Source organism: Gracilinanus agilis, chromosome 2 (genome assembly GCF_016433145.1).
Source record: "Gracilinanus agilis isolate LMUSP501 chromosome 2, AgileGrace, whole genome shotgun sequence".
NCBI classification, from domain to species: Eukaryota; Metazoa; Chordata; class Mammalia; order Didelphimorphia; family Didelphidae; genus Gracilinanus; species Gracilinanus agilis.
This window is the reverse complement of record NC_058131.1, coordinates 561,586,263-561,606,214: the sequence shown is the minus strand read 5'-3', so window position 1 is coordinate 561,606,214 and position 19,952 is coordinate 561,586,263.

Here is a 19,952-nt window from a genome sequence, read left to right as displayed (position 1 = left end):
AAGAAAGGAAGGAAGGAAGGAGAAAGGAAGGAAGGAAGAGAGAGAAAGAAAAAAGAAGAAAGAAAGAAGAAGAAAAAATGAAAGAAAAAAGAATAAGGAAATAAGAAGAAAGAATAAAGAAAAAGAAAGAAAGTGTGTGCTAGGAGCTGGGGATATAAAAAGAATGAAAAGATAGTCACTGTCCTCAAGGAACTTACAATACAATAGGGGAGAAAACATGCAAACAAATCTATACAAAAAAAGATTTCTTAAAACACTATTTTCATTCTATCAGTTGTCAAAAACTTTCAAAGATTTCATAATTCCTTCTCTCTTTTCTTTTTAAATCTTGTAGATGCTCTGTTATGACTTTTATCATTGTTACTTCCCAAATGATTCACTCTTCTCCAAAAGAACTTCGTTTATATATTGTCAAACAACAAGACAAAAACAACCTTTTGACCATATCTGAAAATGCATACCTTATATCACACCACTGTCTACCACCTCTTGCCAAGAGGCAGGAGGCTTCCTTCATCATCAAGTCCTCTGAAGTTTTATTTGGTCACTACATTGATCAGTCCCAAGATTTCAATGTTGTTTTCCTTTATGTTATTGTGATCATTGTAGAAATTACTCTCTTTATTCTTCTTGCTTATATCACTTATATAAGTCTTAATCCAAGTCTTCCAGGTTTCTATGAATTTGTTCCTTTCATCATTTTTTATGGTACAATAATATTTCATTCCATGCACATACCTTATCATTCCTTAATTGATAAGCATCCACTTTTCTTACAGTTTTGTGTTATTACTAAAAGTGCTGCTCTAAATATTTTTCTTCTGTCTTCAACCTCCTTGGGGATTCACTACTATGCCTAGTAATGGTATTATTGGGTCAAAGAGTATGTCCACATTAACATAATTCCAAATTATTTTCCTGAATAGTTCTGAGGAAACTAGGTTGTATAACTGATAGAATACTGGCCTGGAATCAGGAAGACTCATCTTCATGAGTACTTATCTGGCCTCAGATACTTCCTAGCTGTGTAACTCTGGGCAAGTCACTTAACCCTGCTTGCCTCAGTTTCCTGTGGAGATTAATTAAATTAATATGCAAAATACTAAATATTATATTTATACATATTTTATTAATAATAAACTAACAAAAGAGTCTAACTAAAAGGTACCAACCAGCTTGCTCACAGGAACAAAAAAAAGTGAGAGGGAGGAGTTACAGCCAACTATATAACAATAATGTGACCACGCAAATGTGGAGGCACAGGAGAGACTAAAGGGAATTTTAGGGAAACTAAGGGACTTATGGGGGATGAAGTCCAAGGTTCAAAATTTCCATTATACAACCCCCCATGATCCTTTGGGAGACCAGTCTCCCCATTGGATGATAAAAACATAATCAACATATAAATTGCAATAATTTGTGGATAAAAGGGGAAAATAAAGAACAAAATCAATGATTGCTACATTAACAAAAAGCCCCTTTGGCATAAACGTATACATTCAAAACAAATGCTTTCAACTCCACCAAGTTCAAATTCACATCCCAAAGTTCAATACTGGATCTTCTTGATGCAGTGTGTGGTTTCTGCAGGCATCTTCATGGTGCCTTCTTCAAACAGATTTGTTGTCTGGATTCTGGGAGGTAGCAAATTTCTTATCCTAAAATTTCCTAAATTCAAATCAAAGTTCACAACAATAACAAAGTCCCCCCTGAGCTGGATAATAACACAGGGATCACTCAGGGATACATGGGTGAGGTATAAGATATATCATTCAATTGCAAAAGAAATCAAAAATAAAAAAAAATCCACATAAAAGAGAAAAAATAACTTGTGGATGAAATAAAAAATTTTGAAGTGTCATATCTAAAAAAATCTAAGTAAAGGAAAAATAAAACTATAACAGATCCTTGAATCAGGTCCCAATTAAAGTGATTTAAGAAATTATGCACTTACCCAATCAGTAGCCAGGACTACAGAAAATTTGCCACATTTATAAAAGACAGAAAAGGGACTAGATTATATGAGCCAGAATGATGGCCAGATTGAGGTGCTTGGATAGAATGTGGTTGAGAGAAAGTCCTGCATCTTAACATATGTTAAGCTCCACAACCTCGAACTTCAAACAAGTTCAAGTCTTCTTGTCTTGGCTCAAAATTACATCCCATTGGGATTGATTGGTCTCTTTGACCTTGTGCTAGATTTGCGCTATGAAGGTTGGCTTTATGCTTCTTTAGCACTGTGCAGTGGCTCTTTTTAAATACTCTTCTGGAATCAAACACAATCATTAAGCAAAGGCCCATAATTATTTAAATGATCAATGGCATTATTCTATAGTTTAAAGCCTTTTGGGTATGCATCACTATTAAAACAAATGTATTTTAAACTTATATTACTGAAAAAAAGATTAATATTGATGTGTTCAAGTTCAAAGATGAGAGAAAAAAGAAACTCAAAACTGTATTGCACATATGAGGTGAAAAAAAAGAATATTTTAAAAATCTAAAATATATAGCTTAGAATCAGCGAAAGGTTTCTCACCCAAAAAATGAGATCCAATTTACTTTTTAAAATTGGCCATGAACTACTATGAAAGCAAATTATTTTTACAGAATTAACAGATTTATAAAAACAATAATATAGTAGATAATGTGCATTCAAGTAAAGTACCAAATTCCCAAAATTCACAATAGCCCAATTATTGACAATAGCAAATAAACCCATTATTATGTAGGATTCACATGTGTTTATAGATAGCCACTTGTTATGTGATGTTTAAAAAAATCTATACTTGTCACAAATTCTAAATGTATAGCAAATCTTTCAAGCAATTGATGATGAAAACCTATCTGGGTCTAAAACATCACCAAATTTTTAGATCCTTCTGTTGGGAAAATAAATTAAAGTAAAAAGTTAAAATATCATGTATGTAGGAGCTCTTTTTGGCTTTCTGCTTTATATATACATATATGTCATATATATGTATATATATATGAAAACCTCTCGTCCATTCAGAAGTTATGTAAAGTCATTTCTAAAGACCCCTTATAAAATTACAATTTAAATTCTTAAGTCATTATATTCTCCAAGTTTGTATAAGTAGCATGTGACCTCAATAGCTAAGATGACAAATCCAGGATACTTAAGACTAAAGGACTTTTTACAACTTAAAAAAATTTTTTTGATAAGATGTTCATGGGCTTTTTACAATGATATGTTGTTCAGTAAAATCATAGGGAAATGGTACAGATAAAGAATCATATAACAGAATAGATATGAATTAGATTAATACAGATAAACTTAAAAATTTTAAACCTTAAAGAAATTAGCAAATACAATAATATAAGCAAGAGACAAGTTACAAGCAATGTAGTAAAAAATCCTTTTTACCAATCCCAATAGGCTTGTTTACTATCATGAGGGAAAAAGCTGAAAATAATTAGCAAGCAATAAACTTTCAGATCTCTTTTTAAGGTTATTTTCCTTCCTCCATATAAATCAACCATTCAGATTTCATTTGTCAGAGCTCTGAATTTCATCATAGTGAGAGAAAATTCTGCACAGAGCATAGTGTACATGACTCTCATAATGGGTATGGGTAAACCAAAAAAGCCAAAGGGGTGTGAGGAGATGAATTTCTCCTCTGAATCTTGAGATTAGTCAAGCTCTCAACTGCAAGGTAATTCAATCAGCACAAAACTCCCCTCGAAAAGAATTAAGCAGATCCAAACTGCACTTTGTAACTTTACAAACTCAAACTGTTGTTTCAGAGTTTCAAGCATACTTTGAAGCAGCATTATTCTCCGCCCCCCCCCCAAAAAAAAACCAACAACAGCACTGAATGGAAGTTTGTTTACAGATTAAATGCAAAAAGGCAAAATCTTGCTGGAGAATAATAGGGTATTTGCATATGAGAGAACTGGCAAAAGGTAGAGACAAAATCCCAAAAATTCCTACTTCAAATCTATTGATTTAGTCTCTCTGCCCTCAAAAGAAAAAAAAGACAGAGAAGTCCCCTTCCTGTGGGAAAAAAAACCCCAAGTTGCAAGTCTCTCTCAGTCAGGAGTCCAGGATAAGTTTAAGACTTCGGCTTAAAAAATGGCTAGTGCAGGCTGAAAAGCCCACTGTGGGGTGGGGGAAGGGATTGGAGTTCTCACCAGTCCATTGTAAAAAAGCAGTTCGGATTGACTAGGATTGGCAGGCTGCAGGCTGGGTGGGGAACAGAATGTTGGCTCAAGCAGATGGGTGTGAAAAGGCAGCAGCAGCGAAAGCAGGAGGGCTGGCAGATGGAGTCTGCAGTGCCTGAGATGGGACAAAAGTAGGTGGGCTGAGTGGCCAGCAAAGAAAAAAACCATGGGAGCATAGGGTAAGAAAGGGAAACCCCAGCTCTCAGGTCTCAGGTAAACTTACTAACTATACTGAAAATCTATTTAAAAAAATATTTGAGAATTCTATCCCATCATGCTTAGGCAAAATGTGGAGATTAAGATTAATATGCAAAATACTAAATATATTTATACATATTTTGTTAATAATAAACTAACAAAAGAGACTAAAAGGTACTAATCAGCTTGCTCCCAGGGGAAAAAAAAAGCAAGAGGGAGGAATTACAGCCAACTATATAACAATAACATGACCACACAAACATGGATGCACAGGAGAGATTAAAGGGTATTTTGGGAAAATTAAGAGACTTATGGGGGATGGAGTCCAAGGTTCAAATTTTCCATTTATACTTTCCTCATCTATAAAATAAGCTAGAGAAAGAAATGACAAACCACTCTAGCATCTATGACAAGAAATGTCATAGTTCAAATGGGAACTCATACTAAGATGGACATATTCTTTGACTCAACAATACCACTACTTGGCATAGTAGTAGATCTAAGGAAGTTGAAGACAGAAGGAAAACGTTTATGTCAGCACTTTTAGTAATAGAAAAAAAATTTATCTTCTGAGCCACATTGATGTCCTATAGCTAGTTAGTATTTGAAGTCATAGTTGAACTCAGGTCCTTCTGATGCCAGACATAGCACTCTATCCACTGAGCCATCTTGTTGTCTCTGCTTACATTTCTACATCTAATGCCCGGTATATAGCAAGTACTCAAAAAATGCTTATTGAATTAAATTGAAAACTACTAGGCAAAGGGCTTTCCCTTTCAAAGGCTTTTTTATTGGTTATCATACACTTACCTCTTCAGGCTAAGATTTACCATACTTAGAGCCTAGACAAAGAGTTTATTCTTTCATGATTTAATTGGGAAAAGAGCAAGAGGAGGAATAGGAATAGAAAGGTTCTTAGTGACTGAATATATTACACTATAGAAATATCATCTCTGCCTGACCTCAGATCTAATATCCTTCTGGTACTCTATAGGTGGGGCATTCTCTTTCAATGGCTCCCACCCCACATCTACAGGGCTTTCTATGTTGCCCTGATTGTTCATTATTTTTCCCCTATTAGACACAAGGGAAATTATACAAATGAATCAAAATTAAAAAATAATCATGAATTATATTATTCTTAGATTTACAAAACCTGTTACTGGCTAGATATGTTATAATGAATTCTAGACATGAAAAAAAAAAGCTTCTTCCTTCCTTTCCAGTCTTCTTACATCTTACTCCCAAACATATGCCCTTGGATCAAATGGACCTGGCTATTCCACAAAGAAGACACTACATCTCTCAGCTCCCTTTGTCCAGGCATTTCCTCTGGATGTCCCTCCCATGCCTGCTTCAATTACTGACTTCCCTGACTTCCTTTAAGTCCCAACTAAAATCCCAACTTCTACTAGAAGCCTTCCCCAATCCCTCTTAATTCCAATGCTTTTCCTCTTTTAATTATTTCCTATTTATTCTGAATATAGCTTGCACATATTTGTTTGCATTTTGTCTCCTCCAGTGGATTGTAAACTCCTTGGGGGCAGGGATTGTCTTTTCCTTATTTTTGTATCCTCAGCACTTAGTACCCTGCCTGACCCATTGTAGGTGCTTAATAAATATTTATTGAATGAATAAATTAATGAAATAGGTCATTATCCTGCAAGGCATAACAGTTTGCTACTTAAATTTCCATTGATGTTGCAATTCTTTGTTTCTTATTAAAAAAAACAACAATTTACCTTTTATCTTAGAATTGATACTGAGTATTGATTCCAAGGCAGAAGAGTGGTAAGGGCTAGGCAATGGGGATTAAATGACTTGTTCAGGGATACATAGCTAAGAAGTGTCTGAGGCAAATTTGAACTCAGGATCTCTATCCTGGCTTTATCTCTATCCATTGGGCCACCTAGCTGCCCTGTGTGTTTGGCCATTTTTGAAAAGAACCGCTAGTGAAGAGTTATACAGTCTCCTAATTTCTCATTCCAAGGTTTCTTTCTGCTCTACATCTCTGGCCATTCATTAGTAAATAAAAATTTTTATGAAATTAAAAATCCAATAAACTCTATTCTGGTTGAATTGAAGAGACATAGATATTGCAGTCCCTGGTGTATACTTCCTTTGGTGCCCTTTATAATTTGGGCTTATTGATTTTACAATTCAAAGAGAAAGCTGTTTATCTAAGCATTTATCCAGGGAGGATTTACTTAAGAGAATAAATGTTGACCAAAGCAAATAAAGTCTCTGTTTCAAGTGGACCGCTTAGGATTTTGTATTTGACTTTTTTTGTTGTTTGTTTATTCCAAAATAACTTCAAAGAAAGACTGATTTTTGCCACAATCCAAAACAAAATGGAAAGGCAAATGTCAAAACATGTACAAAGAAAAGTTTATACAGGGTTTATTCCACCATCTTGAAACAAAATGGAAGCCAATACAAGTTTCCAAGTTTTCATATCTTTCTAGTATTTAAACAAAATTCAATGAAATTGGGTATATGGGAGGGAACATGCATTTATTTAGAACCTGTTCTATGCCAGGAACTTTAGAAATTTTATCACATTTGATCCTCACAACAACCCTGATTGAGGAGTGCTATTATTATCCACATTTTACAGTTGAGGAAACTGAGTCAGAAATTAAATGACTCGCCCAGAATCCCATAGCAATAAATATCTGAGGATAAAAAATAGTCTTCCTGATTCCAGGCCCAGAACTCTATCCACTGTGCCTCCAGGCTACCCCATGTAAGGACTGACATAAAGCAGGAGTCTCTATAAGGATTAATAATCAGTCTCCCATCTTAAAACAAACTGGACAAGTTGCCTGATACTTTGACATTAAGTAATTTCCCCTTTAATATCATTAGTTGATTGGATTGCAAAACGGGTGAAATGATGAATGAACAACTCTTTTAGATCATTTTAGAGGAATGAATGCCTCATCATTCTCTCCCTATATACCAGTTCATAAGACCATAGAATTCTAGAGTTGGATGAATCTGTAGAAAGAATTGAACCCTCTTCATTTTATAGTTGAGAAAGCTGAGGCCCAAAGAGGTTGAGCTATTTGCCTGAGGACACAGTTTGCAAAAGAGCAGACTATAATTTAGGCTTTCTGACTCCCACTTCAATGTTTATTCTACTTACTATACAATGCTTCCACTTTGTACTACTACCATAAATTTTACCTAGGAACTGTGATGAAATCCTTTAATTTATATGTGATTATAATCAGTAAGGTCTTAGGCCATGGAATTCAGTTCATTTAATTAAATATTTTTAAGCCTCTGTCCTTTGTATACAGATAAACATAATTGGAGAAGGAAGAGAAGATTAACAAATAGGGGGTGATAGAGGCGTTAGTGTAGAATAAACTTCAGAGGTCCATAATTAAAATGAATGCATATCCATTATTTTATGAGACAGTCTTAAGTCCCATCTTTTTGTGAGTTTCACCAGAGTCTAGGCTATTCCATTTTTTTTTGTCTTCAATTAGGACTTCTGGCTCCTCACAGGAGGCCATTAATTTTAAGACAAGAAGTTTTACTCCATCTCAGAAGAGCAGGGAACTATATAAATTTCACAAGAGACTGGAAAGAACCAAATTTGCTTTGAATATCATGGTAGGATTCTAACATAATAATATTGAATGTCTCTTTCAGTTGACCCTGAATGTAGAAATAGCCCCAGAAAATTGGGACCTAAAAGGTGTGATGACCATCCAGACCCAACATATTGGTTCTTCAATCCCTACTTTAAGAGAGTAAATTTAATAGACCCAGAAATCAGATGACCTAAACTAGGGCAAAGGTAACTTCTTACCTTTCAGCTGTGCATCAGTGCCAGAAGTAATTTCTCTTAAGCCTACATTCCCTCATTCTCTTCCCTTATGTGATGTCATAGTATGTTTGTCTATTGCCTATCTATAAGAGAAAATCCAACTAGATACTCACAGTTTGTGATTCATCTGATATCTTTCTTCTATTGCCAGGACACCCAGACTTCAGTCTCTTCACTTACTTCCCCATAGCACAATTTTTCTCATCCTCCATACTTTTCCTCCTTCAGTTGCCCCTGTCTGGAGGGAGGCAACATGGTAAGACTCAGGTTTGAAAGTTGCATCTAACACATGCTTACCTGTGTAGGATAAAGATTTAGAACTGTGAGGGATCTTAGAGGTCATTAAGTCCAACCTCTCATTTGACAAATAGGGAAACTGAGATCTGGAGAGATTAAGTGACTTGCCTAAGGCCACAGAGGTAATAAGAGACAGAATTTGAACCTACATCTCCATGATTTCTGGTCTAATTCTTTATCTACTACATTAAGTTGCCTCTATCTAATTGTGAAGTTTAATGATATGAATGCTCTTTGATAATCTCAAAGTATTATATAAAATACTTTTATCATGATTGTCCTTCCTCTATGCCTTGTCCAAATTCTTACTCCTTTCAAGGACTTAGTCAAGACCTACTTCTCTATAAGGTTTTTCATGAGTATGCCCAACCCACAATACTTCCTTCTTCTCTAGATTCCAATAGCATTTCGTCAATGCTATGTTCTGATGTATTATTGCTTCATACCCTTCTCTAGCTATTTGGTTTACACATCATGTCTCTTTAGTGGAAGTCTAAGAACAGAGAACTCCTTTGTGTCTGCTACAACAATTATCATAGGTGTAAAATAAAGAAGTGGTGATTGTGCCTTCCATTTTTCACCCCAACTTCACTGATAACATCCTTGATCTTGTCACTTTTTATTTTCCCCTACATCTATTAATCTGAAATATGGCGACCTGTGGAGATTAAAATTAATATTCAATGACTAAATATTATATTTTACAAAGTTTCATTAATAATGAACTAACAAAAAAAACTAACTAAAAGGGTACTTACAAGCCTACTCACCAGAGCAAAAGAGAAAGAGGCATGAGTTACCATAAACCAATAAGGTCACCATGCAAACGTGGAGGCACAGGAGAGATTAAAGGGAATTTTGGGAAATACTAAGGGACTTATGGGGGATGCAGTCCAAAGTTCAAAATCTCCATTTATAAAGACCATATCTATTTTTTTTCCCTAAAGAAGATGGATTTGAGAGGAGGGCTTTTTAAAAGGCAAGAGGTTATCCTCCCATATTTTTGTTTCTTTCCCCATACATTTTCAAAACTGACTTGTAATTTATAAAGCTATTCCCCCCTCTTAAAATTGACAGAAATGTGCATATGGCAGGGGGAGAAGAGGAGAAGAGAAAGATCAGGAGGGAGGAAGATTACATTACCCAAGAAATAAATGTTTGAGGAGTAGCTTAAGGGACTTTGTGATGGGATAATTGAGGGTAGGTTATATTTTGCCTGCTCCCTTAGATAACTAAACCTTTATCTGATATTAAACATAATAAACATTTAATAAATGCATGTGAACTGGTTATATAAGTACTCCATAAACACTATTGGCAATGACCCTCTTCATACTTAAGTTGGCTGGTCTTTGGAAAAGAGACATTCTGGCATGGATTTGATACTTAAGGTCTTTTCAGCATGTTAGATCCTGCCAAGGCTTGTACTGTGTAAACATAACCTTACAAAATCCAATGTCACCTCCACAGTATAAGAAGAAATCTTTGGTATCTGAAAGAGGAGAGCATAGGAAACAAAAGAGCAAGGGTGTCAAACACACAGCAGGGGAGCTGATGGCAACACTCCTGAATGCTGCTGATCCAGATTAAAATATAATTGGGACATTTTTACTTATTTATTTTTCTGGGTTGTACTTGTATTATCGTGAAAACTTACTTCCATATTGGTCATCGTAAACAGTATGGGAAAAATTAGGTTTCTATCAACATCTCATACCCTATACCAAGATAAATTCAAAATAGTTAAATGACTTAAATATAAAGAGGGAAATTATAAGTAAATTAGCTGAACATAGAATAGTATACCTGTTAGATCTATGGGAAAGGAAAGAATTTAAAACCAAGCAAGAGACAGAGAACATTATGAGATGTAAAACAAATAATTTTGATTATGTTAAATTAAAAAGGTTTTGTACAATCAAAACCAATACAACCACAATTAGAAGGGAAGCAACAAACTAAAGATCTAATTTCTCAAATTTATAAGGAACTAAGTGAAATGTAAAAGAAATCAAGCCATTCCCCAATTGACAAATGGTCAAGAGACATGAATAGGCAGTTTTCAAATGAAGAAATCAAATAACAATAAACACATGAAAAAGTGTTTTAAATCCCTCCTGATTAGAGAAATGCAAATCAAAACAACCCTGAGATACCACCTTACACCTAGCAAATTGGCTAATATGACAGTAAAGGAAAATAATAGATGTTAGAGGGGATATGGCAAAATTGGGACACTAATGCATTGCTGGTGGAGTTATAAATTGATCCAATCATTGTCAAAGGCAATTTGGAATTATGCCTAACGGGCTTTAAAAAAAATGCATGCCCTTTGATACAGCAAATACCACTACTAGGTTTGTACTCCAAAGAGATAATAAAAAATGGTTGTACAAAAATATTCATAGCTGTGTTCTTTGTGGTGGCAAAAAACTTGGAAATGAGGGGGTGTCCCTCTATTGGGGAATGGTTGAACAAATTGTGGTATATGATGATGATAAAATACTATTGTGTCATAAGGAATGATGAACTGATTGATTTCTATATGAACTGGAAAGACCCACAAGAACTTATGCAGAGTGAAATGAGCAGAACCAAGCAAACATTGTACAGGGAAACTGAAGCACTCTGGAATGATCAAATGTAATCAATCAACTTGCTACTGGTAGCAGTGCAATTATAGGACAATTCTGAGGGATTTATGAGAAAGAATGCTATCCACATTGAGAGAAAGAACTGTGGGAGTAGAAACGCAGAAGATAAACATGATTTCTCACTTGTTTATAGGTGTATATGATTTGCAGTTTTGGTTTTAAAAGATTACTCTATCACAAAAATGAATAATATGGAAATAGGTTTTTGATGACACATGTATACCCAGTGGAATTGCTTGTCAGCTCCAGGAAGTGGGAGGAAAGAGGGGAGGGAGAGAAAATGAATCATGTAACCATAGAAAAAATATTAAAATAAAAAAATAACATGTTGGTCATTGTAAGAGAATATTCCCATACAAACAAACCCCCCAAATAAAAACACAAATAAACTAAAGTGAAAAATTGTATACTTTGTTCTGCATTCTGACTCCCAACAGTTCTCTCTCTGGAGGCAAATGGCATTCTTTGTCATAAGTCCCTCTAAATTGTCCTGGATCATTGTAATGGGAGTAGCTAAGTCTTTCATAGTTGCTGTGTTTTCCTGGTTCTGCTTATTTCACTCTGCATCAGTTCATGTAGGTCTTTCCAGCTTTTTCTGAAATTATCCTGCTTAGCATATCTTATAGCACAATAGTATTCCATCACAATCATATACCATAACTAGTTCAGCCATTTCCCAATTGATGAATATCCCTTCAATGTCCAATTCTTTGCCTCCACAAAAGGGGTTGCTATAAATATTTTTGTATAAGTATGTCCTGCCCCTCTTTTTTTATCTCTTTAAACCAAGTTCCTAGCTGTCTCTCTATAAACAATATTTTAAATATATACATATACATATGATATATAGTGATCCCTCACCTATCACAGAAATTACATTCCAGAGACCCCTGTGATAGGTGAAAATTCACAAAGTAGTGGCAAGTTATATTATTTTATTATTTATATATTTTAAGGCTTTATAAGCCCCACTCTCCTATAAACCTTTTCCACACTCTCATTAACCTACAATCATTGAGTCAATCAGTGCCCCGGATACAGAACACAGTGCTGTGGTTGGTTGCCTTTCATTCCATCAGCCAATAGTATGCCACAATAAGTGTAACTGTGATAGAATTAGATATATAATTTTAAACCTGATACACAGTGAAGCCATGATAAGTAAACCACAATATAGTGAGGTACATTGTAGTTTACAAATATGTTGAGGACATCTTTGATGAAACTATAATAAAATAATCAAGCTTTAACAAATAATACTCTCTGGCAGACATCGTTACATAATTAATCAAAATGTGTAAGGAATACAAGATGCAACTGTGCTTATTATGTGTTAAATCTAAAAAAAACCACTTGATTTAGTAGAGCAAAGTAGAACCTTAAAGACTCTCATGTAACAAGGCATCTTCCACAGATATGCTGAGTTTTTTTGTGAATTTCCTTAACAGACACAACCAAACAAATGATTTTACTTGGTAACACTCTTAAGAATAATATAAATAAGGCTTACGAAGGGATATGGATGATCAGTAAAGCTGGTTGGCATGGTCATAGACTATAACCAATTCAGAGTTCTCTAATAGAGGAAAGCTTGGTGTTTCACTGGATAGAGAGCCTGGAGACAGGAGCTCTTGATCTGAGCTCAGATACTTCAAGGCTGTGTGACCCTGGTTAAGTCACTTAATACCAATTGCCTAATCTTTACTGCTCTTCTGCCTAGGAACCAATATTCAATATAGATTCTATAAAAGCTAGGGGTTTGACACCAAAACAAAACAAACAAACAAACAAACAAAAAGAAATAAGGGGACAGAGTTAGAAAGTATAGATTATTAACTAAGATGTTGCCTAGGAAACCAGTTATAGACATTCTATGACAATAAGGGGCAGCTTATGCAAAGGCAGAATGTGGGAGATAGAATGTTGTTCATGGTAAATAGATAATAGGTCAGTTTGACTTGGAATAAGAGAATATAAATCAAAAGAATATAAGTTTATGAAGATGAATGAGTTGGAGTGGGGATAGTAGGATGGCAGTGGGCAACATAGCACTGTAAAAGCTTTTGACACTTCACTGAAGCTTCCTAACATGTTGTATTTAGTTGATCACTGTTTAACAAAGTCATCATACCTTAATTTTTTATGGATTTAAAAAGATTTTTTTGAAGGTCACAGTAAAAATAAATTGTAATAAAGTAAAAGAATTAAGAGTTTAGAATCAAGCTTATAGAGACAGAGCAAAGATGGCGGCATAGAAGTAGGAGCCTTCTGAATCACCTTCCAGCCAATCATTACAAAGTTTCTCCAAAGGACAGAAATAAAAATTGGGTGAATAAGGGGGCTTTCCCACTAGAAAGGTAGCCTCAAAGGTAGGCAGTGTTTGGGAATTCCCATGCTATAAGGGGGCAAAGATACACTGATCAAAGCACAAGCTGATCACCCCTCCTCTACAGCATCTACTGCACCAGTCAGAGTGAGGACTGGGACAATCTCTAAATTCTTGAGGGCTGGCTGAGAGCACCACAGGCTTAACCCTGAGGGTGGTGCAAGACCTTGGCAGCGAAACTTGAGACCCGAGGCTGAGGAGTGTAGAACTTGGGCAGCAGAGTGCAGAGCTTAGAAGTGAGGCTGGCTGCAACTGAAGCAACAAGGGCTGAAAAGATAGCCTCAGGCAAAACTCCTTAAAGCATGCTACACAAAAAACACCACAAATTTACCTGCCCTCATTCAGGTTTCTGACTGGGAAGGGAAGATACTACCAAGGCAAAGCCCTGCAAGACTAGAAGCTAAGAAAGCAATCAACATGCAGGAACCTCAATCCACTATTGGCAAAAGAAATAAGCAGAAGCAACAACAGAAAGTGAATAGCAAGTAAGCACATCCAAACTTTCAAAAAAAAATGGAAATTGTTCATAAGCTCTCAAAAAACTCAAACTGGAGTTCAAGAACCAAATAAGAAAAAAAAAAGGGAAGAAAAGTGAGGGAAAAAAATGAAAGTAATACAAAAAAGGAAATAACAGCTTAAAAGGCAAAATTGTCCATATGGAAAAAAGGCACAGTAATCAAATGAAGTAATAAGCAAATTGGAGACCAGAAGTGACCTGCTAGAAGTCATGAAAAGCAGGATAGACTAAACCAAAAAGGGAAATCAAAAGATCATAGCTGAAAATCAGTCTTTAAAGACTAGAATTGGGCAAGTAGAAGCTAATGATCTCATGAGACAGCAAGAATTAATAAAGCAAAATCAAAAGGATAAAAAATAGAAGGAAACATGAACTATTTCATTGAAAAGACATCTAGCCTAGAAAACAGATCCAGGAGAGACAATTTGAGAACTATTGGTCTACTGGAAAGCTTGGAACAAAATAAAAGCCTTGACATCATATGACAAGAAATTATCCAAAAAAACTGTCCTGATGTTCTTGAACAAAGAGGGCAAAATAAACATTGAAATAATCCATAGATCACTCCCTATATTAAATCTCCAAAAGGCAATGTTAAGCTAAATTCAAGAGCTTCTATGCCAAGGAGAAAATATTGCAAGCAGCCAGAAAGAAGTGATTCAGATATCAAGGAGCCCTAGTCAGGTTACACAGAATCTGGCAGGCTCCACACTAAAGGACTTCAAAGCTTGGAATGTGATATTCAGGAAGACAAGAGAACAATTGAGAATCATCTGCCCATCAAAACTATGTACTTTCAGGTGAAAGTATGGGCATTTAACAAAATAGAAGATTTCCAAACATTTCTAAAGACCAGAACTAGATGGAAAATTTGATGTCCAAATACAAAATTCAAGAGAACCACAAAAAAGGTAAACAAGAAAGAGGGAAAAACAATTTTAAAGGCTTCAGTAAGATCAAATTGATTGTATTCCTATATGGAAAAATGATATTTATAACTCTTAAAAATTGTTTACATTATCATAGTAGATAGTAGTATTCATAGGGAGAGGTTGTAGTATTAAGTTGTTTAAGATGATATGTAAAAAAATGGGGGGGAGACAAAAAAAGAGGATGGTACTAAGAGAAACTAGAAGGAAGAAGAAAAATAAGATAAATTATACCACTTAAAGAGGTTGCAAGGGGGTGGAAGGAAGAATACTATGATAAGAAGGGGAGGAAGAAAGTGGTAATAGGTAATACTTAAACCTTATTTTCAATGGAATCAATTCTGAGACAGAAGAGTAGCCAAATATATTGGATTATAGAATTCTATCTTACCCAAAGGGAAGCTGAGAGGGAATATCAAAGTGGGGGAGTAGGAGAGAGTAGTATTAAAAGGGAGGGAAAAGTTGGGGGTGTGTGATTAATAGACCTTAAAGATAAATAAAAGGGGAATAAGATCAGAAGGTGTGGTAAGGAAAGTAAAATAAGGGTGGGGAAAAGGGGAACTGATTAAAAGCAAAGCACTGGTATAGAAGAAAATAGTGAAAGAAGAAAGGGCAGAACTAAGAGAAGAAACCAAAATGATGGGGAATACACAAGTGGTAATCATAACTCTGAAAGAGAATACAATAAACTCACCCATAAAACAGAAGCAGATAGCAGAGTGGATTAAAACCAAAATCCTACCATAAGTTGTCTACAAGAAACAAACATGAGGCAGGTAGACACATAGGGAAAAGGTAAGAAGCTGGAGCAGAATATATTGGGCATCAACTGAGAAAAAGAAGGCAGGAGTCACAATCATGATATCTGACAAAAACAAAGTAAAAATAGATCTGATCAAAAGAGATAGGGAAGGTAATTATATCCTGATAAAAGGCAGGATAAAAAATGAAGAAATATCATTGCTGAACATGTATGCACCAAATGCTATAGCATTGCTTGAACACATGGTTCAATGGGGATATAATTGGGGATATAGACTCTAAGCAATTATCCTAGTGCAATTATCAATAATATGGAAATAGGTCTTGATCAATGATACATGTAAAACCCAGTAGGATTACGTGTTGGCTACAGGGGGTTAGGATTAGAGGGGAGGGAAAGAACATGAATCATGTAACCATGGAAAAATCTTCTAAATAAATTAATTAAATAAAAATTTTCAATTAGGAAAAAAATCTAATGGTATAGCATCCATATTTTTAAAGGAGAAACTATTGGAGCTTAAGGAGGAAATAGATAGTAAAACTATATTAGTAGGAGACCTCAACCTTCCTCTATTAAATGTCGATATATCAAACTAAAAAATAAATTAGAAAGAAGTAAGAGATGTGAATGAAATCTTGGAAAAATTAGAATTAATAGACATATGGTACATTCACAAAGACTGACCATTTTCTAGGGCATAAAAACATTGCAAACAAATACAGAATAGCAGAAATAATGAATGCAACTTTTTTCAGATCATAATGCAATAAAAATTATAATTAGTAAGGGTACATGGAGAGGCAAATAAAAAATTAATTGGAAACTAAATAATCTGATTCTCCAAAACTTGTTGGTTAAAGAACAAATCATAGAAAAAGTGATTTCATTGAAGAAAATGACTATGAGGAAACAACATATCAAAATTTTGGGGATACTGCAAAAGCAGTAGTCAGGAGAAAATTTATATCCCTAAGTGCCCATATTAACAAAAAAGAGAAAGAGGAGATTAACAAATTGGGCATGCAACTAAAAAAACTAGAAAAAGAACAAATTAAAAACCCTCATATAAAGACCAAATTGGAAATCCTAAAAATCAAAGGAGAAATTAATAAAATTGAAAGTAAAAGAATTATTGAACTAATAAATAAGACTAGCAGCTGGTATTTAAAAAACCAAATAAGATACATAAAGTATTGATTAATATAATTAAGAAAAGAAAGAAGAGAATCAAATTAACAGTATCATGAATGAAAAGGATAACCTCACTTCTAAGGAAGAAGAAATTAAGGTAATTATTAAGAACTATTTTGCCCAATTATACAGCATTAAATATGGCAATCTAGGTGAAATGGATGAATATCTACAAAAATATAAATTGCCTATATTAATAGAAGAGGAAATAGAATACTTAAATAATCCTGTATCAGAAAAAGAAATTGAACAAGCCATCAAAGAACTTCCTAAGAAAAAAACCACCAGGGCCAGATGAATTCACAAATGAATTCTATCAAGAATTTAAAGATCAATTAAAACCAATATTCTATAAACTATTTTACAAAATATGCAAAGAAGGAGTCTTACCAAATTCTTTTTATGATACAAATATAGTACCAATTCCCAAGCCAGGAGGACCAAAAATAGAGAAGGAAAACCATAGATCAATATCCTTAATGAACAAAGATACAAAAATATTAACTAAAATACTAGCTAAAATGCTACAACAAGTTATCACAAGGATTATTCACTATGACTAGGTCGGATTTATATGAGGAATGCAAGGATGGTTTAATATTAGGAAAACTATCCATATAATTGACCATATCAACCAATCAAACTAATAGAAATCATATGATTATCTCAATAGATGCTGAAAAAGCCTTTGACAAAATACAATACCCATTCCTATTGAAAACACTAGAAAGTATAAGAACAGAAGGGCCTTTCCTCAAAATAATAAACAGCATTTATTTAAAACCATCAAGAGAATTCTGGGAAGATGGTGGCTTAGACAGAGCAAATCTTAAAACCTCTGCACCCTTTCCACACCAAAATAGAAAATAAAGTACTTTAAGAAGAAAGAGGACCAAAACTAACAACAGGACAAAGCAGGGGGATCCTACTGCTGGATAGCTCAAGAGGTAAACCAAGAGAAAGGCTTGAATTCTTGAACAGTTGGGTATGAGGGTATAGAAGGAGAATCTCAGGACCTCTCACCCATGGGCTGTGCGGAGCCTCCAGTGACCCCTGAAATCTCTGGGTGGTCAGGCATACCTGCCCAGAGATAGGACCTTGCTAGAACCGTATTTGGGGAGTTGAACACAGACACTGGAGAGGTGGCTAGAGGAGAAAGGCAGAGAAACAGCAAAAATGCTCAGAAGATAGAGGCTTAAATGGAGCAAAACTTCAGACCTACGGCCTTTACCACACCGAGATAGAGAACAAAGGGCTTCAAGAAGAAAGAAAACCAAGTCTAGCAGCAGGACAGACCAGAGGTACCCTACTGCTGGACAGCTCAACAAAAACACTCTATCTTGTTCCTCCAATTTCTTTTTCTTCTCTTGAGGTTCTAGTCTCAGGGCATATTAAGCAACAAAGACTAATCCAGTCTAATCCCTATCAATTAGACAAACAAGAAGTCTTCAGAGGGCAGGGAAACTCCAAGACCCCTCCTCCATAGACTACAGAGAACATAACTACAAACCTCCTTTGCCAGCTAGGGGAAGATCTTTAATCAAACCTCACTAAATCCATCTGATTAAACTAGCAGAACAGAGAAGGAAAAATATGAGTAAACAACAGAAAAAGAGAAAAGAAATTACAATTGACAACTTCTTTCCAGAAAGTGAAAAAAGATCAAATAAAATAGAAGACGAGGAGGAAGCTCCAGTGAATTGGACACGGGCTTTGGAAGATCTCAAAATTCAATGAACTCAAGAAATTCAGGAACTCAAAAAGCAATCAAGAGAGGCTGAAGACAATTTGAAAAAGGAAATACATGAACTAAAACAAGAAAATAAAGTCCTAAAAAGCTAAAATTGACCAGCTGGAAAACAAAGGAAAGAAGGCAAAAGATGATCTACAAAGAAAATCAGACCAGGAGAAGGATGACCAAAAAGCCAGGGATGAAATTCAGTCTTTAAAAAATAGAACTCAACAACTAGAAGCAAATGACTTCATAAGGCAGCAAGAGTATATAAAACAAAATTTTTAAAAATGAAAAATTTGGGGGACAGCTGGGTAATTCAGTGGATTGAGAGCCAGGCCTAGAGACGGGAGGTCCTAGGTTCAAATCTGGCCTCAAACACTTCCCAGCTGTGTGACCCTGGGCAATCACTTGACCCCCATTGCCTACCCTTACCACTCTTCTGCCTTGGAGCCAATACACAGTATTGACTCCAAGATGAAAGGTTAGGGTTTAAAAAAATGAAAAATTTGAGGAGAATATGAAATACCTCATTGATACAACCAAAGATCTGGAGAATAGATCTCAAAGAGACAATTTAAGAATCATTGGTTTACCGGAAAATTATGACAAAGAAAAAGTTTTGATATCATCCTATAGAAAATTATCCAAGAAAACTGCCCTGACAATCTTGAACAAGAAGGAAAAGTGGAAATTGAAAGAATCCACAGATCACCTCCTACATTTAATCCACAACTGACAACGTCCAGGAATATTATAGCCAATTAAAAAACTACCAGACCAAGGAAAATATATTATAAGCTACTAAGAAGTCATTCAGATACCAGGGAACAGCAGTTAGAATAACACAGGATCAGACTGCATCTACATTGAAGGACTGGAAGGCATGGAATACAATGTTCTGGAAAGCAAGAGAACTGGGTCTACAACCAAGAATCAACTATACAGCAAAACTGACTATAGTTTTGCAGAGGAAAGTATGGTCATTCAATAAAATTGAAGACTCCCAAGCATTCATAAAGAAAAAACCAGACTTAAACACAGTCTGCTGCCCAAACACAGAACTCAAGAGAATCACCATAAGGTAATTAAGAGAGTGGAGGAAAAAGAAATCTTTTCTTTAAGGGACCCAATAAGTTCAATTGATTTGTATAGATTCAATGATTTGTAGAATAAAAGAAGATATTGGTAAATATTAAAAACTGTTATCAACAAGGTAACTAGAAGAAGTTTACTTAGAGGGAACAGTGATAAAC